This window comes from Dipodomys merriami, unplaced genomic scaffold, assembly GCF_024711535.1.
Source record: "Dipodomys merriami isolate MVZ:Mamm:240054 unplaced genomic scaffold, mDipMer1.0.p SCAF_3, whole genome shotgun sequence".
NCBI lineage: Eukaryota > Metazoa > Chordata > Mammalia > Rodentia > Heteromyidae > Dipodomys > Dipodomys merriami.
This window is the reverse complement of record NW_027204492.1, coordinates 7,531,487-7,541,697: the sequence shown is the minus strand read 5'-3', so window position 1 is coordinate 7,541,697 and position 10,211 is coordinate 7,531,487. Positions and strand designations below refer to the sequence as shown.

Sequence of the window (10,211 nt, the reverse complement as noted above, 5' to 3'; positions counted from 1 at the left end):
TACAATGTGCTGTGCATACAGCATTTTCTTTTGACTTCTTTCACTTGAAAAATACTTTCGAAAATCATCCTTATTATTGCACAAATTAATAATGCATGCCCTTTCTTTTTCTGAGTAGCACTCTATGTTATTGATATACCAACGATTAGTTATCTATTTGCAAATTACTGCACAACTGGCTTGTTTCTAAAATTTGGCAACCATGAAAAAGCTACTAAAAACATTCACATACAGACTTTACATGCATAAGTAGTTCACTTGAGTAAATGCTAAATTGTGCAGCAAGAGTTTGCTTCCCTTTTTGAGAGATACCACTCATAGGATGTAACTAATATAGATATTACATCTCCTCACCAGTATATTTCTTAAGCTTTTAATACATTGCTAGTAATAAGTCATGGAGCTTTTACTATTAATTTACTTAATGAATAGTTACCTTGAGGTGTTTATCAAATTCTTACATGTAATGCACATAACCTTGGTGAAATATCTGTTCAGACCTTTCACCTATTTGTTAATATTTTTATTGTTGAGTTTGAAGGGCTCCTTATTTATTTGAATACAGATAATATGTAAAAATGTCATCAAATATATAATTTGAATTTTTTTTTTCTTCCCAAGATGTTGCTAGCTTTTTGTTTCATTTTCTTTTTTTTTTTTTGGTCAGTCATGGGGCTTGAACACTGGCCTTGGGTGCTGTCCCTGCAGTCTTCAGCTCAAGGCGAGTGTTCTACCGCTTGAGCCACAGCGCCACTTCCGGTTTTCTAGTGTTTTATTGGACATAAGACTCTCACAGACTTTACTGCCCAGGCTAGCTTTGAACTGTGATCCTCCAGGCCTAGGGAAAAGACCTAGGTCTGGGGACACATGCATGGTCTTTGTATAGCGAATATTTAGCCTGTCCTGATTATTACAAAACCAGAACAGTGAGAATATTCTCAGTGTTTAATTTTCTTAAAGTCTATTTTAAGTGATATTAAATAGATCATGCTGATATTTATAAAATATAATAAGCTATGAAATAGTTTATTATATAAGATATTTTGTAATCATATAAATATATCTTATAATTTTATAAAATAAAATATAAAAATAAATATATTAGATAATCATATGAAGTATAACTTGTTATAATTACATAATTATATTTTATAATCATAAATATGATACACAGTTATATAAAATATTACATATTATATAAAATTTATACTAAATTAAATATTTATAGCATAATATTTATATTAGGCATTTAAATTTTTGCATTTGAAAAGTATCTGTTAATTGCATTCCCTATTTAGAGATTAGACTGTTATTTTGTCACAATGCCTGCCTTAATTTCCTAAAAGAAATTATTTTTTTATTTTTTAAAATTTCTATTCTGTCATTCTTTTTTATTTTTTTTATTGTGAAAATACTGTACATAGGGGTTACAATTACATGGGCAAGATATTGAGTACATTTCTTATCAAGCATTGTAGCCTCCTCCTTTCTTTCCCCTTCCTATCCCTTCCCATCCTCCCCCCTGCCCTCCCACCCAATCCTCCCCGCTCCCTCCCCCCACCACCAAAGTTGTAAAGTTCATTTTGGACATAAAGATTTGTACATCTCATTGTTGCAATGGTTCCACCTGTATCCCTATTTAAATGATTTGTTTTTCCCCTTCCCGTCCACAACTTATACCGACATCAAATACAGTGAAAGTTGGAGTTATACTGTGGGGAAGGGACATACAAAGCAACAAAGAAATAATCTCATAAATGCGTTAGAAACCATCATATGAAAGAAAAAAAAATCATTTGAATACATATCTTAGGTCACATTTGCTTTGAAATTCATGAGCTTTTGCTCACTATGTGACAGATGATTCCAAATGCATGATCACATTTAATTTTGAACAGATTCCATAAAATGTTAGCAGGGAGCAACTGCCTTTGGAAGTACCTCCTATAATCTCAGCAAACCAATAAATATCTTCTTGGTAGTCAAAAAATAATCCCTATTTTAAATTGTGACTCTCTGCTACATTTTCCATATTCATGAACTTACATGAACACCTGTGCAGGGACTATTAAGCAAACTGCAAAGCAGAATTTTTCTCTGGGGCAAGTATGCAGACCAGATGTAATGGCAGAATGATTAATTTCTTTTGCTTATTAAACCAGAGCTAGCATTTTCACCAAGAAGTAATTTTCACCTAGTTGGAGTAGTCAAGAGACCTTAAGAATTCATTGTAAGTACCTGTTTACTTATTTAGCGATTCCAATTGTTTTCCTTTATAAAGGTAAAGTCATTCATCTGTATATGTGTTAACTATCCAGTTCCAAATTTGACATCACATTAAAATGGTACTGATATATTTCTGTGGTTTAATATCTCCCTTGCTTTCAAGGTATAGGCCCCCAAATCAGATTATGCACAAATCAGATTCTTCACAACCCATTTGGAAAACACTTTTGAGTATGTTTTGAGGAGGGGATGGGGGAATGAGCAGACATTTAAATGCCATTGTCCAAAGTGAAACTTTAAGCCAAAGAGTGTCCTCTTGGGTCATCCAGGGAACTTTTGAGCTGATGAGGAATGCTCTTAAATCATGGAGTTATTGGGTGACTCTGGACTCTTACATTGGGAGGCGGTAGAGGTTCCAGAGGAAGCAACACTGAGAAGCTGACCTACAGAGTTGAGCAGAAATGTAGTTGGTTGATGACCAGGGAAGAGCAACATAGTGTGGGAACATTCTGTGTTTAAACAGAAATATACCTCCTTGGCAAAGTAAACTGGTAATAAATCCAATCCTGAGACTCCGACAGGAAGGCCACAGGTTAATAAAACTCTAAGACAATTGACAAATGGTGTTTTATTCATATTGTCATATTCCTTCTTTAAGCCTCCATTTTGGACTCCACACAGACAATTTATTGACATAAGATATTTCTGAGGACAACCACAAAGGTGATGAATAAGGAAATTCTTAAGAAATAGGAGGACAGCCTCAGATTAGGAGGTATGGGAATAATGTTAATTCTCAATGACATTAATCCAGAAATTCTAGCCTCAGCCCTGACATTTACAAACTATGAGATTTAGGACAAATTGAAAAATGTTGTGACCTTTAGGTTCTTCATATGTGAAGTCTGGTAAGCGCTATGCACCAGAATTCTAGGAATGCATAGTATACATAAGAAGCACACTGTGCAGTGCGAGGCTGTAAGAGATCTTTAGAGATCCTAGTTAAAATTGTATGAAGACTTGTAGATCTGATCACAGAGCATTATATAGACAATTCACTTAGTCGGTATCATAGGGAAAAGCTGCTCAGTGACCTCCAGGTATAAACAATGTATTGAAGCCTCTAAAAGAATTTGCACTGTGTTTAAAATGAACTTTAGAGCTTGAGGGGAGGGAGAAGTGGGGGAGGTGGGAGGGAAGGGATGGTAGGGGAAAAACAAAGGGGGAGGTACCAATGCTTGATGGGAAATGTACTCATTACCTTGCTCATGTAACTGTAACCCCTTTGTACAGTATCCTTACAATTATATATATAAGAACATATATATATATATATATATATATATATATATATAAGAATTTGCAGACACAGTCCTATTTTCCTATATTTGAAGTCCTAGCTCCAGCACACAATTCCTAAGTCCCTTTATCTCAGACTGTAAGCACAGATCTTCCAAGTGTGTTTTGAGTGATGGAAGACATTTCACTACCTACTTTTTCTACTTTTTGACTCCTGATCCATATTTTCACTCTCCCTGAACTCAGGATCCAAAAACCTACCACTGTTTTTGAGCAGGCCCTGGAGACTTGATCTCAGAGCCTTGGCACTGTCCTTGAATATTTTGTGTATGTTTTTATTGTAAAAATACTGTACAGAGGAGTTACAGTTACATGAGCAAGGAAATGAGTACATTTCCTATGGAGCATTGTTGCCTTGAACAGTTTTGCTGACTGCTAATTGTCGCCTATGTAAGCTGCAAAACTTTCTTCTGGATTTTTGGTAGTTAATTGTAGCTAAGAGTGTCATGGTCTTTCTGGCCTGGGCAGGTTTTAAATAGTGATCTTCTTTGCCATCTCAGCTTCCTGAGTGGCTTGAACTACAAGTGAAAGCCAATAGGCAATAACTTTCCTTTCAGTCTTCCTCACCAGAGCTCCTTATCTGTGCTGATCCACTTGGCCTTTAACTTACCTGTAGTTCTTTTTATGAAATATAACAAGGGGAATTATCCCTATTCTAGTTTTAAATTTTATAGACAAATGCAGTCAGTAATTAAAGGGCTGTCACTTTGGCCTGATGGCTTTTACTATTTTGTCCAATTCAGCTGAAATTCTGACAAATGGCAGTTGTTTATTGTCTTTAAGTAGGTGTACAAAGAAGCTGCCATTTAACAAAACAGCTTATGAATACAGGTCTTTCCATTTCCTAACAAATGGGGCAATGTCAGACATCTTGATCAATGTCACCCTTTCAAATCCCGTGCCTTTACTTACCATCCTCTACTGTCTAGGACACAAGGTAACAAATCAGCCCAACATGCTGCCTTGTAAGTGAAATTCAGTTCGGTTTCCACTGAAAAAGTTGGTTTCTAGTTTAGATGTGGTTTGGTTTTCCCAAGATGGATTCAGCAAAATGCTTCTAGATTCAGTACAAACATCAACTTTTTTCTTCTCCATTCACTTTTCTTTCATATAAAACACTGTTAATGCATTTCACCCTCATGAAAAATCTACTGCTTGTTTAGAAATGGCCAAACTGCACTCAGGGTAACCTAATTATAATCTCATTTGATTTGTGTGTAGTGGTTTCTGGCTTTTTCAGAACCGGGAAAAAGAGAATGAGCCTAATGGCTTTCTAGGCCTCATTTCAAAGGATCCTTAGGCTATTTCCCAGGAGATCCTGTGAGTATTGCGTAGAAACATAGTCCAGGTGTACTGAGTTAACTGCATCTGGCCAAAAGCACAGGACATCATCTACACTTGGTCCAGGTTGCAATTCTTCACAGGTTTTCCACATTCAAAAAGGGACTTGTTAGCAACATTTTTCCATTTCACAATTTTCCCCTCATAAGTCATTTATCAGTCAGGACCTGCCACCACCCAGTACAATTTAAAATTCACATACCCAGAAAGGATTGCAGCTTCCCCAAATCTCCAAACTGACTGGACTAAGGGAATTTGTGCTAGACCACTCTGACTTGGGCTGCCATCTCCCCATTCCTTCTTTTTACTTGTTCTTTAATTCTTATGGAAAATCTCACCATTTTCCCTGTTGATGTTTCTATATTCTACATTTCCAAGGGTCCTATCTGAAGATCCTCAACCACTAGCCTAACACTTTCCAAACAACATATTCACAATCAATGTTTGAACAGCAAGTGAGGTAATAAAAAGTTTCATTGAAATTTTTCTACAATCTCAAAAGGAAGAAAAGAACCTACAGAAAATTCATAAATGTTATTTCATGTTACAGAGTGATAGTAAACAAAATCATTGCAAGAATTAACTTGCATCAGAGTTTGCCTTCTATTTCTTGAATTCTTATTTTTTATTTTCGTGCTGCCATTTTTTCAGTTTCTCAAGGAAATGTCTCTTGCAATGTCATCATATTATGTTCAGATCACAAATCATTTGAAGATTTCACAATTTGTTTTGCAAACAGTTTCTAGTTTCAAACATAAGTTGCTATAAATGTGTGACCCACCATTCATAACTTTAGATTCTGAAGTACAGCTTATTATATTCGAAAATCACACAAAAGACATCTGTTACTCATAGAGAATAGAAACAATGAGATGCTATACATTCTGTTCCTACCTCAGCTTCACTTGGGCCCTTCATTACCTAGACCCTCTACTGACTTCTTTAAGGACAGAGTGAAGAATATGCCCCGTCTTTAGTTAGGGTATGAGGAGCTGCTGGACATGGTTCTAAATCTTAAAAAAAAATTGACTCACGCATAGTGCCTACTGCAAGCTTGATTCTCTCTTCCTCTTCAACCATAGCTTCATTGTACAAGGCTCCAAAGGTCCGGCAATTACTTCCTTTGACCTTGGAGAAAAACGGCAAGAGTTTCATCTTACTGGTTTCAGCATGGGCCCTTGGGCCCCATCTGAACTCATAGTAAGTCGGATAAGTGTAGGGCACTGCCCCATACTTCAGATACTCCTCCTGCACAAAATCTTCAGTAATCAACTTCCTGGGATCTCCAAAAATAAAATTCTTCTTCCCAGAATACACCCCAATTACACTCAGCGCCTCCCAGACCTTCTTTTCGGAGACACGGTTGCCCTCCATGAAGATCACACATAGTACAAGGATGAGAAGGCCCAGCTTGGGAAGGCCCTCGTCATCACTCTCCATCCCATCATAAGTAAGATCGAGAATTTTGATGAATATATAGGAGTGGTGAGAAAAGTCTGTTTCTTTCACCTGAATGCCAAAGATTCCTTCCATACATTCACACACAGTCCTGAAGATTTGGGGAAAGTAAAACTTGAGCTCTTTGGTAACATACTTCCACAGTTCTTTTCTATTAACAGCTTCCTTTTTTGTGTACTTGTCACAAAAAAATTCCACCAAGTCAGCCACCGTCTTCTTTACAGTAATAAGCAGCCTCTCAGCATCTGCTTTGGCCTTTGAGGTATTTGGATTCTCCTCTGTTTGAACACTGGAATCTGCCTTTGGTTTGCTTCGTGGAGTAGCTTTGATGGCAGGGAAGGAGCAATAGATCTTCTTAAGACTCTCAGAAACACTTGGGATTCCAATAGTAGCAAGAACTTCCTCCACAGTTTCTGGGATCTCAGCAGAAGAGGAAGCAGCTGTGGCACCCATTGCCTCAGCTGCAGGAACTTGTGCATCTACCATGCTTGAGCCTTCTGTTTGGGCCTGATGGCCTGGCTGGCGCTCACCGTGCTTCTGAATGTGAGACATCATGACTGATCTCACGAAGAGCTGGTAGTCATGCAGGTAGAAGAGTAATGAAGCCAGCTGACCTGAAAGAGGAAAATTGTAAGAAATTTGTCATCACTGGCAGCCCATTTTGACAGTTCTTCCTGTAATACTTCAGCAGTGCTCTAGGGCCTCACAGGTTCTCTCCTGTCCTTCTGATAAGATTGATTCCTAGCAATCTGAATTCAGTATTAAGGAGGCTCCTCCGGGTGCAGGCAACATAGTAGAGGAATCCAGAGTTCAAAGTTGAAGGAGGTAGGTTTTGAAGGGTTCCTTGTAATTTGGTATGGGCTAAAGATCGCACTCACATTGACTTCTGGCTTTGTCTGGCTCTCCTCTGCTCTAAGACCTCAGGAATTTGCCTCAGACAAAGACCCTAACACAGGGTTGCTGAGGTTCCTGTTGAAGGCACTGTGGGGCTGTGGAAGGTTCTCCAAACAATGGGTATCTGCTGCCTATCTTGGCTTTTGGCGTCTTAGGCCTGACAGTCAGAGCCAGCTATCAGTGTGCCTGTTTCTCTCCCACCCTTCACGTACATACACACCTGTTTGCACTGAAAATGTTCTTTGGTTACCTCAGGTTTTTAACCTGGAAGTTTGGTAGACGCTGGGGTTCTTTCTTTTGATGATCTGATTCACCACTCCTCTGAGGAAGATTACTTCCTTCAAACACTGAAGTGAATATGTCAGATAAATCACACCCAGGGAACCTCTCTGGGGTTTCATAGGGGGAACTTCAGGGACCAGACAGTCGAAACACCTCACTATGTCCCTTGGAAGCCTAGTACAGTCCTTTTCCAGATTCCTCAAAGTAATGGCTGACAGGGCTTCATATTCTTTCTGTTAACCTGAAGCTAGTCCCTTCAGAGAAAAATTCTCACTTTCCTCAGACCACCAATCCAGAAATGATAGACCTTTAACCTTATAGAACTACCCTTCGGTAGGATTCTTACATGTTCGGACATGAAGGAGGCTAAATCCTCATTCTTCCTTAATGTAATCACAATTACTCCCGACCTTTCTTCTGAAGATGTATCTTGCAAGGTAAAGCTAATGTCCCCTTTAGACACCTGTCACCCAACAGGTAAGTGAAAAGAAACCACTGTTGGCTATGGCTGCAGCTTCTCAAGACAAATAGAGAGGCAGTTGCATGGGAAAGTTTCTCTGCAACATAAGGTTAGGGATTTCCTCAGGATCCTCACCTTGACTATCAAAAGGAGGTAGAATCCCTGCCTTGTTGAGTGTGCTGATTTGGAATGAACCCTTACCTCTTTCACATTCCAGAAATCATACTGAAGAAGTATCACATCTGACGTCTGTTTCCAAATGTCCTCGAAGACTAAAAGTCAAACAAAACAACAGGTTCAAAATTGAGCTAAGCCTCTTCTTTTTTTCTATTGTAGTAAGTCAATTCAGTTTCCCTTGAAGACCTCACATTGGCTCCTGGAACTTTCTCAGCCTTCACACTACAGACCTGAGTTCACTTCCTTTTAACTAGCGTCTCACCATCTTGAATTGCCCAAATTGGAAATGTGTGTGTTTGCTTGGGAGGTGTTGTTTATCTTGATATTCCTACCAGAAGTTTCTTAGGGCTAATATTACAGCTGAAGTGAGGGTTCTTTGGGTTCTACACTATTCTCAGGTAGTTGGCTCTGTGCTCATCTTGGCTCCTGGCTTGCTGAGAAAAGGTCACAGGTTAGATGGCCACAGACTAGATGGGAGAGACATGGGTACAAAATCAGAGAAATCAGAAGCCCATGGGGCTTCTTCTCCAGCCAGACATAGATATTAGAAATGTGCTGTTATAAAGTATTTATTTTCTCCATAGAAGTGGCTAAGCTGAATGAATTGGGAAGGTCTTGTTTTTTCTGGTTTCATACATTGTAGTGTTTCCACTTTTCATAACCATTATTGGAACTACAAAATATATTTTACATCTCTATGAACATTTAGTTTCACCTATGCATGCATACACACACACACACACACACACACACACACACACACACACACACACACACACAAATACCTACCCTTACTATGTTACTATGTATGGTTTGCTCTGATGCTTGTTATTATGTTTTAGCCTGTTGTTCATATTGAAATGATTATTGTGATGGGCTGGCAATTTGTTCAGAAAGTAATCTTTATAAGTAGAAGTCAATTGAGTATTCCTGATTTAAGTATTGCTATTGTGTGTGCAAACCCCAAGATTTGAACCTCTATGACAATAGTAAAAAAAAAAAAACAGATAATAGGAAAAACTGAACTTTTTCTTCTCTAATTTGTTAATGTGGGAAAACAGGAAATATGTTTTTGTCAGTTGTGGGGCTTGAATTCTGGGCCTGGACGCTGTCCCTCAGCTCTTCAGATCAAGGCAAGTGCTCTACCATTTGAGCCCCAGAACCACTTCTGGTGATTTATCAGAGATGAGAGTCTCATGGACATTTATGCCCAAGCTGGCATTGAACTCCAATCCTCAGCTCTCAGTCTCCTGAGTACCTAGGATTACAACCATGTCACCAGCACCCAGTGCAAGGAAATACTTTTAAACATATTTTCATTCCTTGGGTCTAGCCTGTGATTGTTCCACCTGAACTATAATTTTTGTTTTACAGAACTGAAGGTTTACCTCAGAGCTTCATACTTGCACTATATCGCTTAAAGTATACCCTAGCATTCATGTTCAATTTTTATTCTTGAGATAGGGTTTCTCCCAGGCTGGTCCTCAACACATCATCTTGCCTTTACCTCCTGAGTACCTAAGGTCACAGGTCTTCCCTGAAACGTCTAGCTCCAATTTTACTTTTAATATATTCAAAATTGTTTTAGTTACTCCTGTTCACTTTACCTTTTCATGTAAATTTGAGAATCAATAGCTCTACATCAATGTAATTCCTATTTAGAATTACATCCATTTGAGGGCAGAGAGCATGTTTATTATTTTGAGTCATCCAACCCATGAAAGTGCTAAGTCATTATTCTTCAGGTTTCTTTTACTTTCTTCTTTTTTGGGGCCTGTCATGAAGCTTGAATTCAGAGCATTTTTGCTGAGGGCTAGCCACCGACCATTTCTGGGTTTTTAGTGGTTAGTTGGAGATAAGAGTGTCACAGACTTTCTTGCCTGGTCTGGCTTTGAACAGCAATCCCCAGATCTCAGCCTCTTGAGTAGCTAGGATTACAGGAGTGAGTCACCAGCGTCTGGCTCATGTTTCTTTTCTTATTTTTTTGTACTTTTTAAAAATTACAAACATGCTG

At 38.4% G+C, this 10,211-nt stretch overlaps 1 non-coding gene across 1 annotated transcript; it reads right to left on the bottom strand.

Moving 5' to 3' along the window:
• Window positions 1-813: 813 nt before the first annotated feature.
• On the bottom strand, window positions 814-942 carry LOC138840549 (small nucleolar RNA SNORA72). Its single transcript, XR_011376116.1, has one exon. It is a non-coding gene; the product is annotated as a small nucleolar RNA SNORA72 (small nucleolar RNA).
• Between the last annotated feature and the right edge of the window lie 9,269 nt (window positions 943-10,211).